Source organism: Aquila chrysaetos, chromosome 2 (assembly GCF_900496995.4).
Source record: "Aquila chrysaetos chrysaetos chromosome 2, bAquChr1.4, whole genome shotgun sequence".
Lineage (NCBI taxonomy): Eukaryota > Metazoa > Chordata > Aves > Accipitriformes > Accipitridae > Aquila > Aquila chrysaetos.
The window spans coordinates 61,249,347-61,269,591 of NC_044005.1; the positions used below are offsets into that span (position 1 = coordinate 61,249,347).

Sequence of the window (20,245 nt, forward strand, 5' to 3'; positions counted from 1 at the left end):
AGACAATCTTTGTTTCTCATTTGATTGTCCGCACAAGGCTGAACTGAGGTCATGTGTCATCTATTTTTTTTTTTTTTTGTCATCTCCAAGATAAAACTTTGCACCTCTCTAGCCTTGAAATTGCCTTCCTGACACTTATATTAAGTACAGAAGATATATGTCCAAGAATAGGGGACATAAGTTTGCGGAGCAGCTCAGATTTGGAGTTCTTTTCATCTTTCTGACATGCGATACCGTGACATAAGCTGCCTGCAGTGGGGTTGCTATGCAGATATACAGTTTCTGAAAAGTTACACCAGGAAAACTAAAACCTACCGATGGATTTAGCATTTCACAAAGAAGCGGGATAAAATGTGTGGCAGTTAGACTCAAAAGCTAAAAAAGGTGAATTAAACTTTCATGAAAACAATCTCCCTAAAAAAAAAGGATCAATAAGTATAAAAGTATCTCATTGCATTCCTAGCCTTCGGGCCACTGGCTTAATCCCGCTACTGTATATAATAAAGGAGACCCTGTGTGTCTAATGGCAGGGACGGAAAGAAGGGGGAAATACTTGGGTACCATTCCCCCTAATTTCGCCCTCTTCCCCCCTCTTTGTTGCTGCCTCGCTATGATTTTATTTTGAAAAATAAAGACTAGAATAAAAAATATGTTGTCTGAGGCTTCCAGCCAAAAATGTGCCAGCACTTTCCCTTCCCACCCCACCCCCCACAAACTCCTTAGGCCAAAAGCCTTAACAAAAGCTGTTTTCTGTTTGGAAGATCTCTGGGTCCTTCGCTCTCTTTCCTAACCCCTAACACAGGAAATGATTTTATAATTCACGTTATTAAGGAATTCGACTCACGCTCCCCCCCCTCGGCCCCCCCTTCCCGCCCCGTTCCCTGGATGCCGACCGACAATAAGCCTGCGGGCTGGCACCCATCCTCTCTGACCCGTTTGTGTCAGCTCCTCTACCTGACCCTGCCCGTAAATCATCTCGCCGGACCTCTCTCGCAGGCGGGCGGCAGCCAGCTTTCCCCAGCATCCAGCCGTGCTTCAGCGCCTGGGCGCCTGCTGAGGCTTATGCTTGGAAAGATACCTGCGAGCTAAATGGCGGGCTGCTCCCGAGCCGCGTCCCCCGCCGCCGAACGATGCATTTCGCGTATGTGGTAATGCCCGTCATGCCAAAGACCACGCTAGCAACCGGGAGCTGATAAATCAATCTCCCCTGGCAAAAACCGAAAGCCACTTCTGAGGTACTCCGGAAGGAGAGGGCGGGTAACGTGAAGGCCCGGCGTCACACAGCGAACGCGGGGCAGGCCTGCTGGTGCCATCCCGCCAGCCCGGCACGCTCGCCAGCTCTAAAGCCGACGGGGTGATGCCGCCAGTGCTGCGGCCCCAGGGACCTCTTCGGCCGCCTGCCCTCCCTGCCCTGCTCCGCGGGGGGCCCTGGCAGCGTGGGGGGGACCCCGCCGCTGCAACACGCTGAGCTGGACCCCGAGTGTGGGAAGGCTCCCCTTGCTTCAGAGGTGGGCACCGTAATGGGTCAGCGTTTACTGCAGCAACTCTGAAGCCATTTCGGGAGCCGAAGCAGAGGTCCTTGTTTCAGGAGAGACCTTCAAGCGCTAACTCGAGGGCTGCGCTCCCTCTTCCCGGCCCTGCGGATGTCATATCCATGTCCCTTCCACGAGGAGGGAAGAGCACCTCTCCTGCCTCTCTTGGCATAGCTCGTGTCCCAGGGGACAGACCGGGAGAGATTAAATCTCACCGATCCTGGCCTGGGACATGGGGAGGGATGAGAGCCTCTCTCAACACCTTGTTTTGCGTGGGCCTATGTGGGCTCGATTCCTTCAGCTGAAGAAGGGGAGTGAAGCTGAGTCTCCCAGCCCCTTGGCAAGCCCCCTAACCACAACGCTCTGCTGGAAAAGGCAGCATCTTCCTCAAGCCTTTTTCTTTTACTAAATAGGTTCAGCAACATCCTTCAGAGAAAAAGTAGGTCTGCTGAGAGGTGGGAATCACAACACATCTCTGTCATCAGCTATCTTATCGGCTAATAATAACCAAGCTTTCCTTCCCAGTTCGGGCAGCCCGGATGCCGACAAGTCCCACGTAGGAGGCGCAGGCAAGGCTGCCCCTTCTCCCATGACAGCCCAGTGCCTGGGCACTGGATGCAGGGACACAGAACTTTTGGATGCTTGCATCATTTGTAAGGAAAGGTCCCGGTCAGTGCACCTGGCTGCCTCTCTTTGTCTTACATGTCCTTGGAAAACTATTTCAGTAGAGCAGCGGGTAAAGTGGCTGAGACACTCACCTGCTCCAGTAGATAGGTGATGCTTTAGACACCAGGGAACATCTTCGAGAAAAGAGACTATCAGCAGCCTCAGTTACTATTTTTTTTGCCTTGTGGCTAGGTCACTTCCTCACAGTGTCACCGAAGTTCTAGTCCCAACAGGTCTTGACTGGCCAACATGACAGGCTGAGCAGCACCCCTGTGTCAGAGACCCGGTCTCCCTTGGAGGTGCTGCAGCGCCCTGCATCCAGCATCCATTGCACCTCCGAGGGGCCATGCTCCCATCGTTGCTGGAAGAAAACAGCCAGGAGCTGCTGTTCAGCTGTATTTTTCACAGCTCTGTGTGTTTTGCTCATGCATCCTATGTTTTCTGGAAAATAGCCTAGCGTTGCTCAAGGTAGCATTGCATTTCTTTGCCCAATACCACATAAATGACAAGTAAAATGTGTGCAAGCCTATGTAAAGCTGTTCTACGCATTTCAAGACGTTTGAGCAGTTATGTTCAATACAAAGCCGTTTCAACTCAGTTCCTGACTCTCCCTCTGCTGCTTGCATGCATGTGGATATTGCCCAAGTACCACCTTCGCTAATTCACAGATCCCAAACATCAAGTCAGCTTTGGGTGGGAGTGGAAGGCAAAGCAACTTAAGGGGCCATTTCTTTTCTGAGTTATACCTCTGTCAATCCAGAGCAATTCCATGGGAATCAACCTGTATCAGCACCAGCAAATTTGTTCTTGGTTTGAGCACAGAATGTTTGTCATAGTTGTTATTAAATGATGCCTTTACATATTCCAGGCCTATTTTTAAAACAAAGGCAATGAAGTTAGGGCATCCAGTTCTATATATGGACACTCCAAATGGCACTGAAATGCCTCATGCATGTGTTTGGCTGAGTGTTGATTTAGGTGTCCAAATATGGACCTCAGAATGGGATATCTCACTTGGATAAGCATCCTTGCAAATTTGGCGCACAGCGCTTATTTGAACAAAGCAAATTTATTTCTATCATTTAGCACAGAAAAAGCACGAAATGTTTTCCTTTTGAGGGACCTTCTTATTCACGGAATTGGGCCACTCAAATACTGACATGTGTAGTAGTTCTGAAAAAAAATAAAGCCCTCAAAATCATCTAAGACAACACAGGAGGAAATTAATGCAGAGTGTTTGCAGCACACAGACCCCCTCTTATCGCAAGGGCAAAATTCTCGCTGACAGCAAGAATTCAGTGCCAGCAGAAGGACCTGTATAGCTTGATCACAGCAAACTCCCCCTCTGCCCCGGCAGTGCGAAGGGATGCACGCAGGGCTGGCTGCTTAGAGACCCGAGGCAAAGCTGCCTCCCTCTGCTCATGAAGACAGTCTCTGCATCTCAAAACTGCACGTGTGCAAGAGCTGGAGCGATTGCTGTTGCACGCAGGAACCTTCCACTGTATCTCCCAGTGCATCAGGATTTTCTTTGTCTGGCTCCTTGATGGTGAGATCTCCAGGAAAGAGTTTGGCTTGACTATTAGGTCTTAGTGCGTAATAAATAATGTCAGCAGCGAGTGAGCACTGTTCTGCAAGCCTTTGCTGAATTCCCGTTAATTGCGAAGGACCTTCTTACATCCTTTGTGTAATTCCATTCATTTTGTTGGCATCGTACAAGGGATGGATTTGGCCTCAAAAATAAAGCAGGTTTCTTTTGCATAATGTATCGTACCATTTGGTCTACATTTTGCTGAAGGTTTATGTGTACTTGGATATTTCTCCCCAGATATGCAGCTGGAGATATTTTTTAAATAGCAAACAATGAACTGATTCAACTGTCCAAAGCAGTTGTTCAGATTCCGAATTTTGGGGTAAGTTGTTAAGAAAGTGTAAGGTGGGCAAATTTTCAGGAAAGCCAAGGTAAGTTTGTGATCATTGGAAATGTGTGAAGCCAGCTCCAGCTAGATCGCTTTCTCTACCTCTGCTGTCCTGATGATTTTTGACAAGCTGATTCCGTTTCTGGAAAAAGCAGTTCACGAGAGAGAAAGATTTCTCTAAAGAGTCTGTTGTTTTTCAGAAGAGTGAAAATGTGTGCTAACAATTCTGGACCACTGACAAAAGCAAAATCAATACACACGGCCTTCATTTTACAGCCAAGTTCAGATGAATAAATAGAGATGCAGCAAGCTGTTTACTAGGGAGACAAGCTTTGCTCTACATGCCCTTCCAAGCAGGCATGCTTATGCTGTTGTTGTTTGCCTTACATGGCTGGTTAATGAAATCAGTCAAATAGTTGCAGAGCTCACCGGACATTTCAAAACCCTCCATCAGCAGCGCTGGCTGTGCTGCACAAGAGCTGGGAAGCACACACTACTGTGTGAGATAGCTCAGGGCCTGCAAATCTGTTGCTGTTCCAGAGTTTTGGGGGCATTTGGGAGGGTTTGGTGCTTTGAAGAACCCAGACTTGATTTCAGGGGGAGTTCATGCATAGTAACCCCCCGTCCTTACAAAAGGCAGGCAGAACACACTCCGTACACAGCCCCAAATGCAGTATGAGCAAACTGCGCTTGCACAGATCCCTTTGAAATGAATGAAGCTGCAGCCAGTACATCCATCCAGGGCTCTTTAAGATCAGGACCTAACTCTGCACTGTGCTAACTAACTGCGGGGTTTTTTCCCCCATGCCTTAAACACTGCAGAAACTGAGAAGTGGCAAGGGAGGCACGAAAATGGAAGGGACAGAGATACAGCCTTCAAGAACACTTATACATATTTTTCCGAGACTTCAGACTGAGTTTTGTTTGGTCTGTGACCAGGCAGGTAGAGGAATGAATAACCACATGCACAAAAAGGAAAAAATAATAATAAAACAACAGCACGTTTAAGTGCATTTTTTTTCTTGGAGATTTATTTTGTTTTAATAAATCTGACACCAGTCAGGGAGAGAGAAAAGTGTTGCAAGCCCAAAAGGAAAGCAGAGCACACTGAGGGTGCTTCAGATTCTTGCTCTCTTGAAGATGTTTCATCAGTATCTCTTTGAGCTCTCTCCCTAGACTCAGGAGTTGTTGGATTCCCCCCCTTTTTTGTTTTTTTTTTTGTTTTGTTTTGTTTTGTTTTTTTTTGTTGGTTTTTTTTGGTTTTTTTTTTAAAAAGCGAGCTTACTCGCCCGGTGTGTTTTCCAAGCTTTCACAGCTCTAATAAATAAGGAGCACCTGTAAAACAGTAGCTTGACTTAAGTGAATCTGTACAAAGGAAAATATAGAAATACAGTATATACATAGTGCTCATAGTGCACCATCACTACAAGGCTCTGGTTCAACTGACTCTGCTACCCTGCTCCCAACACCGCTGACACAGTCAGAGACACTGCTCCTGCAAACTGCTCCTCACTTCCCCGCAGCAGCCTTATAGAAAAGGTGTACTCTGAACACTCGAGAGTGAACAATTGCTTTATTCGAGTTAGTAAACAGTTACACTGAATCACAAGGTGATCTGGATTTTTTTTTTTAAGTTTTTTTTGTTTGTTTTTGATTTTTTTGTGGGGTTTTTGTGGTTTTTTGTTTTTTTTCTTTTCTTTTCTTTTTTTTTTTTTTTTTTGTATTTGTCAGAATGGGATACTCCACGACTCTCTTACCAATTCAGTGCCAGTATAACATGCTCTAGTGTACTTTTGGACTCTTGGCTACAACTGTACAAGTGCACACAAGTAAATTCTACCCTGTTATCCTCCACCCACTGATTGAGGATCGAATTGCACATTTCTCTTAACCATGACAGGAGAAAGCAAACAGTGAAACAGAATCATGGGGGATCTTTCTCACTTTACCCTTGTTTTCATTGGTTTGTCCATACCATTCTAATTATCATGAAAGGGCTATGCATATGGAGAGATTGTCTCACTGCCTTCCTGGATCACTGAAAACCATCAGGGTTGAAATTTCATCCAAGTCTTTCGTGACGCCCAGCAAATATTCCCCTCAGATTATTTTACACCTTGAGGGAATTTTGGTCTTTAGTTCAACACTCTTGCTCTGTTCCCAAATGGGGCGCTATTTAGGGGAATTTAAAGAGAAAGCTGAGAAGAATAAACATTTACTGAGTTCTCTTGGCATTCAGTCTCTGAAAAACCACAGTATAAACTATTCATGCTGCTTCTTACATCTGTCAAATCAAAAATTAAAAGCCATAAAAGTGTAACACTGAAAATATGGCATTAGAAAGGATAAAGGTGGCCTTTGTAAAAATAACAAGGAAAGTATATTAGCCAATAAAATATTCTAACTCTTCATTTAAAAGTGCATCATGGGTAGGACAGAGATGACTCTGAAGCGTTGCTACTCCAGTATTACCCCTTTCCCCCATCAAAACTTGAATAGGTCCAAAACCATACAATGCAAATCACGATTCTTAGTGTAGCAGCAAAACCACAGCAGTTTTTCAAAGGAAAAAAAAAAAAATTAAAAAAAAATAAAATCCGTATCATTGTCCAGTCTCAAATATCTGAACTTTGAAGTCAGAGAGGCAAAAGTACCTATGTTGGTCCGTGTGGTTTTTGAAACCAGGGTGAAAAATCCCCCCCAGCAAGAAACCAAGAGGAAAAAACGTTCCTTGGAGGAGAAGAGGGGTGGTCGCAGGAATGCTGAGCACACTGTGTGGGTCCATGATGTGCTGTCTTCTGGGTCAAAGGCACCCGTGGGACCGAGGCTTCCTCGGAGGGGCTTCGTGACGGGAAGCTGCTTTCTTTGCTGGACTTTCAGCCAGAGGGGGTGGTGAGCGGACCAGCTGGTGTCATTCGGTGGAGTGACGTGGTTTGCTCTGCTCCCTTTCTCCATGCAAGGTACCCTGTCGGCAAGTGTTCCTGCAAAGCAGACAAGCAGAGGTGGTCAGGGCGAGCGGTGGGAGACTCATCGCAGGCAGGCTGGGCACCGCCTGAGCTCACATCGCATGCAGCCTCACGCGAAGCGGGCGGCCGGGCTGAGACACCAGCCCGCTGCTTCAGCCTCGGCTGCCCCTCGTGCCTCAAGGGCCATTGGTACACAGAGCCTCAGAGGTTGCTGGAGAGGAAGATGGAGGAATTCCTGTGATAAAAAGCTGGAAACTGATATAATAATAGTTCATTCTCTGGGTTTCATAGAGCGTCTTTCATCCTACAAGAGCATGGGTGAATAATGATACTTTGCAATTATACAGTACCCTTCACCCCTTCATCTCAGTGTGCTTTACAGAGCTGGGAAGTACTGCTCTCTGCATGGCACAGGTGGGAAAGCGGAGTCAGAGAAGGAAAAGCATTTGGACCAGGAACCCCCAGCACCTGGGATGGGGATAGGACAGGGAATACCACGTGTACCAGGGCTCCCCAGAGACACCTCACTGCATGGGCTGGTGTGCGGCTCCACAGGGTTGGTCGGTCTCACAGAGAAACTGGGATGGTACCCGGAGACAGCTCCACTCTCATGTAAATACGCATCTCCCACTAACAGCTAACTCTGTAGGTACTATCCATCCTATGCAAGCAAACTGAAGATGTCCCTCTTGGCCTTTCCCCAAATCCGTAGTCATGCAAAGGAGAGATGTATGCTCAACACAGCAAAACCGAGCTGCAATGAGGGAGGTCGGGCTGGAGCCCCCACAACCTCCTCAGTCTTCTCTTGGGATGTTCTGCAACAAGTCTTGCATCACCACCATAGCAGCTACAGCACCAGGGGGTCACAACCAGCAGAGCATGGTGACTGACACTGCCTAGCATGACAAAGAGAATTCAAATAAAGGCATTTTAGGACCCAAAGCAGAACTAGGCATTACTCTCACTGAGGTAAACTGCTACCAAGATCTGATATTTTCAGTGTTGAACACATACATTTCCACGGACCATGTGTGAGATGAGAACAAAACCCTCCAGATCCTGCTAGAGCAGATCACAGAATTAGGCAAAGAATTTAACTTTCCAGTTGTTCCCTTTTTCTATCCTGGTCCTCATTTCCAGGTCCATTTTTCTCATGTTATCTGACCAGATGTTCTGACTGCTTTTGTTTTCTTTCTTTTCCCATTTTTTAGGACACATAAGGGATGCATCCCACAGGACTTATTCAGACGCCCCCCTTCTGAAGCCCGCCGGTGCTTTGACTGCGTGAACAATACTGGAGCAAACACAGCTTTATTGATTTGAGGCCTTCAGAAAGCTGCATGATAGCTCCCCTAAAATAAGGTGAACTTTGCCAGTGGTGAAAGCCAAGATCATGAAAATCTTTGGAATCAGGTTTTTGAAAAGCCAACTCACCTTCTCATCAACCTAATGCAACTAACAACACCCCAGTGGCTATAAGTATACTTATACTTTATCAGTATACATATACTGATGCCTTAGTTTATCTAGGGACTACTGGGTGATACACCATGGCCTTATGTGCTTCTGCTTCCCTTGTCAGTTGACCATGTAGACTGCCTAGCAGGGACTGTCCTCTCTCTCTACACAGCGTTCTTTGGACTCTGTCTCCTTGGATGGGATCTGCTGTCTCCTTGAATGGGATCTGCTGTCCCCTAAAGATTCGGACTGAAACTCTCAAGTACTTATCAGCCTTAATTTTGGTGCTGGGTCACACTTTCCTTCTCAGTTTGCTCCACGATCTTCCCTTCACGCTGGCTCCTCTGCCATCCCTCTTGTCACTGTGCTTGCACCCCCTGCCAAACCTCCACCCAAGCAGAGACTGGAAGGTACATTGAATATGTTGACCAGCATAAACTTCCAGAGCACAGAGACCACTATATCTAGGTTGAGGAGTAACATTTGGGCTTTCAGGCAATGTGCCCAGCAGGATGAGCAGCTTTGTGTGTACGGAGAGCTGTGGACAAGAACTAGACTGAGAACTAAGTACTCCCCATAAAGTACACAACTGCTTTCTGTCACTTTTTGGCTTGAAATCTTGCTCTGAGTTTAACTAAAAAGGGAAGCAGAGAAAATAAAACCTGTAATGTCTCTATGAAACCTCACTCTGCACTTTAGGTATTTTGCCTGCTCCTCTCTTTCCATACATCAACAGAAATGAATTTCCATCCCTCACTAATCAGTCTCAAATGGCATGGCATAGCACAGACTGATAAGTGATTTGGGAGGGAGGGCATAAAGAAGTTCACTAGCTCTCAATGTTTTCTGCTTGGAGCAGCCAGCTAGCTTTTTAAGTCCTGTCTATTTTCCCTTACTGCAGATAGACTCAGTGTAACAGAGTGTGCAGATTGGAGAGAAGAACCTTCCCTGTTGATTGGCTCATATGGCAGTAATTGCGTTTGATGAATGCATCTTTGTAGCGATCAAGTGGCAAAATAAAAATCCATATCATGCATAGCATGCAAAGTTTTATAAAGAAATGAGAACACACTAGTCATCACCACTTCACAGTTGGACATTATGTACCTCGTGCCAACACTAGCGTGCATGACCAGCACAATAAAGTCAGCTATTTATATCTTCCCCAAAAAACCAAATTACTTTTTAGGAGAGCAACATAGGCTCTTCACCCTAGCTGAACTTGCCCTCAACACACATCAAATATTGCTGATCAGATACAAAAATTGTGTGAGCCACAAAATAAGAATTTTTATAAGCATAAAGCCACTTGAGTTGAGCTTACGTGAGTTGCACTGAGGCGATCACACTGGATTTTGCCTGCTTTCCAAAGCTAAGCAGGGCTGGGCTGATCCTGGGTTGGAAGACCACCTAGAAGTCAGAGGCGGGCTGTAGTTCCAAACTCAGGAGGCAGCATGGAAAAGATGACAGAAAGAGAAAAAGTAGGAAGGCTCATTTCTGCCCTACTGCCGATGCAAGGGACAAAAAGGAGAATAACTCAACTGGATGATGACCCAGCTCAAGCAGGTAACTTGGAGGTTCATCTATATGGGCTCAGATAGCGATGCAGTCCTCCCCCGAACGGTAGGTGAGAGCCACGCTGATGGCCTCTGTGGCTGTTAGTCGTAACCTGAGCAATGGGCAGCTATGAAACAGGCTGCACCAACGCAGAGCTTCCTCTTTGGTTTATGCCCTGACACGTGAGGATTTAAACCCTTGCTCAGAACAACACAGAGTTAGAGCTTGGCAGGACAGTTTGGCAGCTAGGGCAAAGCCTCCCCAGCAAGCTTCCCTCCTCCCTTTCTGCAAGCTAGCCAGCTCTTTCCAGGTGCTGCCGCAGACCTACAGCCCTTCGTCCTGCGCAGCCCCTGGGGCTGGTGTGGTGGGAAGCCTGGCCCTGCGTGGGAGAGTCAATTACTAGAAGTGCACCTCGCTCCAAACCCCCTCCGTGCCTCCATGCTGAGGAGCTGGGCAGCTCAGCTGCAGGGGCATTTCCTTCTCCCGCTCCCCACACCCAAGCACTGATCCCTGCGTGCCTGTTCCCAGCGCTGCCCCACGAGCTGAGCGTTTCCATGCTGGCAGCATGCTCCTGCTGGCAGTGATAGCCGCCAGAAATAGCTGCTTCTGCCCAGTGGCCTCCCCAGTCATGTCCTACCTCCTCAGAGGGGCCATGTCATTGACATGGCTTTGGACACATGTGTGCATGCAGACACACATAGTTTTTTCCATGATTGCTTCCCCCTCATTCTGTGCTCCATTGAACATTTCTGTCTCCAGATTCACATCTTATTGTTCAGAAAAAAATTAGAGACTGGGTGGGGAAGGCTGAGGCAACTGTTGATGTGGGCTGGCATGGCAGAGTTTCCATCATTTAGCACAGCACTTAATTCACCCGGACAATGAATGCTGATGTGCTAAAAGAGGCCTAGTTCATCTGGGACGTGCATGGCCCTAGAGTAAAGGCACTGCAATTATTCTCAGGGAAACTGCTCTGAAGATAAACCACAAGAGTGCAGCTAAAGTCAGCATGGGAGCAAGCTCAGCCCTGGAAACACTCTGGAATCATCTGTTACTTGTAATAGTTCTGTAATTATTTTTTTTTTTTAGGCAATTCTTAAAGCAGTTCAAGCTTCTTCATTAAAACCTTCCCTTTAAATACTTGATGATTTATCTTTCCATGAGCTAACTGAAGGGATGCCACATTGCAAGAGTCAGGGGAGGCCTTTAGCACAAATGGGATAACAAGCTGCGTCCTTAAGCACCAACCCTTGATTTCAAAGGTGATGTTTTCCTTCTGCTCTGGTCTTGTAAACTATGGATCCTTCTCAGCTTTGGGTCAGATATGCAACTCTGGCTCTCCCGCCTACTGAAATGCAAACTGTAATCTGAAACGACATTATGACTTCAAGGAATGCATTGGGGAAGAGGCTTGGGATTTGCTCTCCTTTTATGCCTAGGCAGAAGAAGTGGTAGGGACAGCTTAGTCATCCCCAACTCTGTGACTGAATTGTTGCAGGGATGCACCAGAGGCTGTGCTTGCAATTGTATCCAGTCGCTTTGTAGTCAGGGAAGGACCTTGAGGGACAAACATGAACTGGAAAGCAGAAGGTCTGTTGTGTGCTGACTCCTGCCTCCCTACATCTATTCCTAGAAAAGCCTTTGGGAAAATTTCACCAGTTTACATCGACGTTCAGCCCCTTGCTGGTACATTTAGTACTGTCTCTCACTAAACTCATTCAATGTATGTTAAATTGAACCCTGAAACTAGCTAGTGAAGTTAGGAACAGGAATGTATGTCACCATGCCCTTGTTACGTAGCAAAGAAATGGTGGAAATACAGTTCCAGGGCTCTCCTTCATGCTCCTGCACGGCCCAAGGGAAAATCACCTTTTAAAAAGAGGGAGCAAAGGAATCATCACTGTGGAAGAGACCCTGAGAGTCACCAAGAAGATGTGGGGTCCATGCTCCTGGATTTACCAGGCAGAGTTCACTGAAGAGAAATGGGACAGAAATAAAGTGCTCTCTACCTCTTTCAAAAATGGTGACAATCATTCAAAAACCCAGCAACCTAACAGCAGAGTCTGCTCTTGACTGCTTTGTTCCAGCCCCAGGCTCCAAAGTAGGGATACAGCATAAGGCAAAGGGAAAAGGAGACTCTTCCCTCCATGATACATTTCCATAAAGACAGTGCTCCCTCTAAAATAGAAGTACAGTCTTGGCTTGGGTAAGCATGCAGCTCTTCTTCATAGTCAGTGGAAATAGGAGTCCCTAAATTCAGCAGAGAGCTGCCACATACTTGGGGAGAATGGCCTGGGCTGCTGTAAATCCTCCCCTGTACCACAAAGCAGCAACACAACTTCACCACGCAATGTGCTCTCTGCACAGACCGAGGGGACACGGCACCTCCTCTCCCCTTCAGGTTTGGATTCTCCTTGGCAAAACAGCTGCCACCAGGAACCCATGCCGCAGCATTTTAAATTTCCATTTCCTCATGTTCCCATCACTATCAAGCTTTTTGTGAAAGCGAAAGGAGCTCTCCACCGAATCGCACTGCTTTTTCCTTTCCTCTCCTTGCTGTACAGGTTGAGGAGAGTCAAGGGCTCATGAACTTTAACCTGGGGGAATCAGTGTCCTCATTCTCCTTCCCAGGGCCAGGGGTGCTCCAGAGTAGGCACTGTGTTCCATGCTCTGAAACACATCTGGGAAGAGCCTCTCCATCCACAAACTTTGGAGGAAGGCAGAGACCAGTCTTGGTAGGCTAAGATGAACATTTGGGCTCAGTTCCCCAGATTTCAGCATCAGTGCTGCTGTCAGGTTTCTCTGCCGTTGTCATCCTTTCTTCCCCACCTATACCACTTTCTGCTTTTCAAAGTAGCAATCTCCCCAGAACCTCTCTAAATATTCTCTTCATATAATTTTTCACCATTCAGAGAAGTTTCTCATGGTTTAACCTTTTATAGAACAATTACTCAGCGAGTTCATGAAACTCCCCTTCACTTTCAATCTGAACTCAAGACAAACCCTACGTCAGCGAGGCCCTCCTGCCCAGCCCCATGGCACCATCTTTCTCCAGGCTTTCAGTGACAAGGGGTCTCTGGTTTACATTTTGGGGCATTTCGAAGTATGTACGCAAATCACGCAAAGAGGAAAATGCCATCACGGTTCTGGACTTCTAATCCCAGCTGCAGCACCCACTGCCTCTGGCCATGTCCCCTGTGGCAGACCACAGAGCCTGCCTGGGCCAGATCCTGCTTTACATTGGAGTAACCGAGTATATCTCCACAACAACAAGGCAGCCCATTGCCCTCCAGTTAGTGCAGCACCAGTGTATCTGGCAGACCTGTATATAGTTTGCTTTGCCCCACTGATGCTTCATGTGCAGATGTGGCAGAAGACAGGATTTTCCTTTTAAAAAAAAAAACAGCCGAATTTTCAACAAATTCTCCCATTCTCCGCTGGGATAAAGCTGAAACTTTGCAAGGATCTTTTTGCAAAAAAATACCAAACAAAAAAACAAAACATAAAAACTAAAACAGAAGGAAAACCAAATCCAGACAGTTTCTACTCTCCTTTACTGAAAACAGGCAACCACTGTGATGTGATAACCCTTCTTTAAGCCTCCGATTTTGTCTGAATCAGAATAGAAACTTCAACTTGAATTTCAGCAGCCTACTGTGGGCCCAAACCACTAGGCTTTTGGCTATTCTGAGGTGCTTCTCAATTTTCTTACCCAAGCTGATCTCTCCAGTAAAACCAGCTAAATAGCCAGAAAAAGGCAGATTAACTGTGGATAGCGTTGTGGAGGAGGACAAATGGTGAGGATGGGAGTCTTGTTGAGCAGCAGCCCATACGTCCCTGTGAGAGTCCTCCTCCTCCTCACCTGGGTTATGCCTGGGCCTGGCTTTTTCATCTGAAACGCTATTGTGGGCCACAAAACCCAACCAACCAACCAAAACCCCCAATAATAATAACAATAATAATTTTTTGCAGAAGTACCATTGAACCTTTTCAGTGAAAATTTTCGATGTCCCATATCATGAAGCAATCAACACTTTCCCACAAACAACCATTCCATCCACCAACACCCAGGGCTGCATGCCTGGCACTGTCCCCGCGGGGTTTCTCTCTGGTTTTCACAGCCCCCATCCTGGTTCATTTCAGCCTAAGCAAGAGCAGGTGCAGCCTCATCCAAAGGCAAGGGGGCATGCTCAAATGGCCAAAATGTCAGGTAGATTATACTGTGGGGGAAGGAAGAGGAAAAACCCACCCAGAATACATGAGGAACAAGCGGGTAAGAACCTGGCAAGGACCTTGATGCAGTGCCAGGCACCTTAGGGCATCTCCCTTATCCCTAGCGTTGCTGGCCACTGAGCGACCTGCGTTGGACTCAAACATTGTTTTAGATTTTTTTCTATTTCCCACCCCAAGAAAACAAACCCAATATTTTTACCACCAAGATAACTGGTTCAGCAATAACTGGTAAACTGCTTCAAATAAAACAGAATTGGCATTTTAACTATCTTTGAAAGGTAGGGTCAGAATTCAAATTTTCAGTGACCTCATCACTTTTCTTTTATACTTGTCTTCAAGCACCTCAGTTGGAGAATTGCTGTGGGAAAGTGTTCCCCCTGCCCCCGCCTCCTTGGATAAGAAACTTAGAAGTGGCAGCACAAGTGGTTAATGAAAACTTATAAATATTTGGAGCGTAAGCAGGCAACACAAAGTTTTACATTTAACCACGTGGGCTCCAAATAAATAGCTGAAAATTGCTCTTAACCATAGGTTTCAATATCAATTGGCCTATGGTGGGATGCAGATCTTTCCAGAGAGGTCAGAACTCAACAGTTATTTCACTCTGCACTACCCAATCCCTAACCCCCTATTTTTTAATTTTTTTTTTTTTTTGAAAAAATGTATGCTTCTATAGAAGATGATTACATTACACAGCCTGAAAGTCCAAAACTGGGACTGGAAGATGAAGTGCAGCAGAGAGTGGGGGCGTCCTGTCCACAAACACAGTTCAGCCTCTTTGCCTCTAGATAATTTGTTACTGTAGGTTGGCTCGAATTTAAGACAGTAATGTTTCAGAAACACTTGGAAAAGCAAGCCAGCTGCAGGGAGGATATCGTTACAAATTGAGACACATGTTGTACAGGAATACCATTCTTTTCAAATACCAAAATCATGTCTGGGGAAGTAAAGCCATGCAAATGAGTCAGAGGCAGGACCTCGGTCTGTAACGTGCCGAGGGCCTTCAACTTATATTAGAGGCACCGAGCGCTGAGTGCACACAGTACTGCACAGGATCAAGCCCAAATATTTAATTAGCTCTGATTTTCATGGTAGAAGCAAAAGTTGAATAGTTGAGGGTTCTGCAAAATGTCAGAGGTTACTTCGATTCATGGCTCTCACGAGATGATCACACATGCTTCCAAACACAACCTCTGCTCCGGGGAGTGAAATGCAACTCATTATCAAAATAGTGTAAATAAGGTAATGATTAGTAGGCCTCAGCCATGAGGCCTCGACTGATGGAGGCACCCAGGAATGTGCTTAACTTGCCTGTTTTGCTCTATGGGACCTAAAAAGAGACAGGGAGAGACTCAGCAGGTAATCTGGAAACAAAAAGTGCTTCAGAAAATCTTGCTTGTCACAGTCTGATTTCCTCCTGATTTCTTGCTCAAACAGCTTTGTTTGAATCTCCCACCGCTTTTTTAACAAGAATTTAGTTTTATCCTAAGATCTATTGCTCACTGCTTGATTACGTCCAACTTTTTCGCAACCACAGTCCTCAAAAGTGTTGTGCTCCTTTCTGACCCACTTTCAGGTATTGCTCGTAATACTGAGAAATAGTTTATAAGCTCCTCACAGTTGTTCAGAGCTCACTGCTCCGCACTGAAGTTGGCCATGGTTGTTTCAGGGTCAAGCTTCACAAAGGCTATTAGGTGCTTAGCTCCTTATCGGATTTCAGTGGCAATCAGACACATACTGTCCAGGATCTCGGCCTCTGAATGTAAAGGCTCAGATGATGTTTTTACAAGGGTGCCTGTCTGTTTTACTATGGTCTTTGTTGTTAGGGACTCTGTATTTAATCATGAGTTGTGCTTGTTTTCCCCATAAACTTTCCCTGCGCCACTGACTTCGGTAGCTCGGCAGCACAACAGCAGACTGATGGAGAGCTAGAGTCTCCCCCTATGCCCGTTTTACACTTAACTCTTTTGAATGCAGCCAAATCTGCTTTGCACCAACTTAAATGAGGAGCATTAGGCCTTATATGTATGAAAGTGCCTGATCAGTCTTTAAAGCCTGGCAAAGAATTATGAGTAACTTGTTGTTTCAGTATGAATGTGGATTGTACCAGCTTAGGAAATGGCATGGATTAGGTGCTTATTTCAGTTCAAATAATTTTCATTTCGCAAGACAGTTAAAACTAATAAGGGCAAGTAAGCACCAAAATAGTCTCTGAAGTCAGTGGTCCCAGGTCCTGGGAGCTGTCAGGTAGGCTACAGTCTCCAGGAGCCGCAGGCTCTGCAGATTTCTGTGGGTCTGTCAATCGAGCTATAGCATTTTTTGCTGGCTGAAGTTCTGGCCTTGTGTTTTGTTTGCCAACAGCCCTAAATACTCACTACCTTTGCAAATCAGACCAGGTGTAGTTATTTTCTCAATTGGGTTCAAGAATCAGATTTCGTTTTTTAAACATATGCCCTAGGAGGTTTTATAGAAAAGTAGGAGGAACCCATCAGAAATCAGCACTTGTTCCTTTGATTCAAAGAGTGTGCAGTGATCTACAGCAGCGTACCACGAGCCTGCTATTTACTGCCACTGAGACGGAAGTTAGCGCTCCCACACCCTGGCAGCAAGATGTGGGAGCTGAAAGCTACCCTGGAAGTATGTCATTTTATACTTCACCATTTTGAGAAGTTTTTTTCTTTTTTTTCTTTTTTTTTTTTTTTTTTCCCCCTGGGAAATCCTTTTTCTGATTTAATATATCTGAGAAGCTACACAGGCAATTTTGAAACGTAAGATCACACTGCTAGAGCCAGGCAGCTCTCAAGGGCAAAGCTTCAGTTCCAAGCAAATGTGTTTAAGGCTTTGTGGTGTTAACAGTCTCTCCTCTCCCCCTTTGGATAAATGGAAAATTTCTGTAGGCTCATAAGAAGCCAGGTGAAGGAAAACTTCTGAACCAGAAGAGTAGGTGTTAAGTGTATGAGTCCAATTACTCTGCTGATTTAAGTTAGTTTAGCACCAGTGGAACTATATCCAGTTAAAATTAGCTAAGGCTCTGGCCCATAGTACTGTGTCAACAAAGATGATTACCATAAAAATGTGTTTAAATGTATAAAATCTGTTTTCAAGTATACCTTTAAGGTCAAATTCTATCCTGATCAGAGTGAGGAGGGCAGGGAAAGATGCTGGTAGATAGATGCTACAGTGACAGGGGAGCGATAAAAACTCTTAAGGCAGAAAGGGAGGTTAATAGCTATGCCCCTTGCCTCAGGAATCCTGACCAGAGTAGGAAATCTTGTGCTGGACCTTTATGGGCAGGGGAGCTCACAGTGGGATATATATTACTTCTGCTCTGAACTGGAGCATTCTGCATGTTGTATATTTTTACGACTACAATGTATGGACTAGACAGCTGGAGGTTTGGGCCTATAACTCAGCAGATGCTGACCCCAGGACATACGGGTTGGCTCTGTAGGTGGCCATACTCCTACTATTTCCATTACTTCTGGAAGAAATTCTGCTGACACAAGCAGAAAAACTCCCTTCTGCCCCCAACATAGGATTCGTCAACACACACGCATACACGCACACACAGAAGCTAGTTGTGAGTTTAGCGTGTGCCACTTAATTTTCTAATTTACTTTACCATAACTATCATGTTAAATCCAAGCAGACCTTAGTGTTTCCATTTATTTGCTTTAGGAAACCTTGACACCAAGACCGGAGGGTTAAAACTGATCCTGCCTGGACATAAAGCATGTAGGCAGGCAACACTAACACTGCTAATTTTAGACGCTCACGTTGCTCAAACCTGAAAAAAATAACACTCAACAGAATATTCTTCCTAGCTTCATTCCTTTATCATAGTAGGACTTTGGCACTGAGACATCTTTTGCTGGTTCTTCGAATTGCATCAAGGTAGAACAGCTTGACAGTCCACATCTTGATGGAGAGACTAAACTTTAACATCGAGGATTATGTTGCTGATTAGCACTTCCAATAATCAAGTAATTGGTACATCAAATAATCCAGAGTTTGGCAACTTGCCCCAAAAGGTCACGCTTGCATTGATTCCTTTTTAGAGAGTCTATGTTGCTGTTACACAAATTCAATCTGTCTGTCCAGAACTCTAGCGTAAAAATATTTGGCTAATTTCCTTCTTTTCATACAATTTGATGGGAAATAAAATCCAGGAAAAGTTGCACATTAGGGCAATATGTTCAGATTTTCCAATTAGGGTAGGTGGGGAGCAAGAGAGAAAAAGACAATTCTCTGGACTTTTTCTTCTCCTAGGTTAGTGTGGGCAGTGCAATCAATACAAACCTCCAAGGGCCCAAGTCAACACAATTATTAGCGCAGCTCGTACCCTCTGTATTTTAGTAGAATTTCTATGAGGTTGGGAGTCTCTCATGAGGGATCCTCCCCGCAACCAGACAGCCGAAGGAGCAGGGTTTTACCTCCGCCCTTCTCCAGGCCTGGGCAGGGGGAACTCACGGGAATGGCGAAGGTCGGGGCTGCGGTGTAAGGGGCTGCACCGATGCTCTGCTCCCCCTGCTCGTCCCCTCTGTACAGACACGGGCAGGGTGTGAGCCCTGCGCAGCCTGCAGAGAGACGGACTGCTGGGAGGCCAGAAATCTAAGCAGCCCCCCTGCTCCCCTGGACTGGCTATTACCAGCACTAGTGAAAGGAGGGCTGTGCATGAAACCAAAGAGTCCTCACCCCAAATCAATCACCAGAGCTGCACAAATCACTTGTGCGTGCCTTGAAAGGCTCAAAACCCACCCGCATTTCACTGAGATACCCACTGGAATGAGATGGTTATCACGCTGTTTATTTCTGCAGAGTATTTTGGGTATCCTCTTTCCCTTGAAGCATAGAAGGATCCTGGTCTCACATCTCTTCTGCAGAGAGGCTACGTCTTTTCTTTTTGTGGAGAGAGGAGGGGATGAACACAGACTGACTAGTAACTATCACCATGCCATGCTATGCTACTGCACAAACCCCAGAGGCAGGGCAGACACCTAGGCTGGGCTTTTTAACTTTCAGCATCTGTGGGGACATCTATGTCTGTGCCAGTCACCCTAAGTTTCCTTCACGGCAGGGAGAAACAGGCACTCCTAGGGCACAATTCATCTGAGCTGTCTTAGTTGTCGACTTCAGGATGAGCTCAGCTGCCTCTTTGAAGTGCCTGCTTCTCTAGGTTGATTTTAAAGAGAGTTTAGACAATTAGCTCAGCTGTGTCTTCGTTCCAGATGTCTATATTGGGTCAGATTAATCTTGCCTGCCAACCTGAAAACTTTCCTGTAAGACAACCCTTACACTGAGACAAATGAATATATAAAACTCTTGGTGAATGGGAAAATGGTTATTCCTGAGGATAACCACAGTGGCAGTTATTGACAGTTAGACAATACAAAGAGCTGAGGACAATAACTCAGTGATAAACCATCCTTCTTGTCTTTTCAATGCAGCTTGTTCAGTTTGCCCACTTTCTCTGTCAAACACTATCCGTGAAGTGATGTCATGTATAATCATGTCAACAGGCAAAAATACACAACTCAGTGAAGCCAGAACTCTCTCTGAGTTTTAAGGCTTCGGCTCTGGATGATGCTAAACCTTTCTTGGGATCGGGACCCTGGAGAGGTGGCATTACTGCAGCCTGGATGGTTTTGGCAAGCATAAATAGATGCTAAGAACCAGCCTCTTTTTGACTACAGTGTCAGCACACAAATGTGCGAGTCTCTTAGCACTGGCTTGAAACAAACCACAACTATGAGGAGCTTGAGCAAGGTGGGAAAGGATGGGTTAACCACAGCTCTCCTAGAATTAAATAAAAGGGATACAGTCAAATAGTGGCCTTCTCACTAGATCAAATCACCACCCCTAGGTAAAACTTTTATGAGGAGACAATCTTTCAAGCTCCAAAGGTGGCACACTGGGG

At 45.8% G+C, this 20,245-nt stretch overlaps 1 protein-coding gene across 2 annotated transcripts in view; it reads right to left on the reverse strand.

The window, feature by feature from the left end:
• Positions 1 to 5,307: 5,307 nt before the first annotated feature.
• Positions 5,308 to 20,245, reverse strand: part of LOC115338694 (sine oculis binding protein homolog) — a 119,234-nt gene continuing 104,296 nt past the window's right edge. For both annotated transcript variants that reach the window (XM_030007478.1, XM_030007477.2), the window contains one exon: positions 5,308 to 7,095. The gene's annotated coding sequence lies outside the window, so the exon portion shown is untranslated. The remainder of the gene's footprint in view (positions 7,096 to 20,245) is intronic.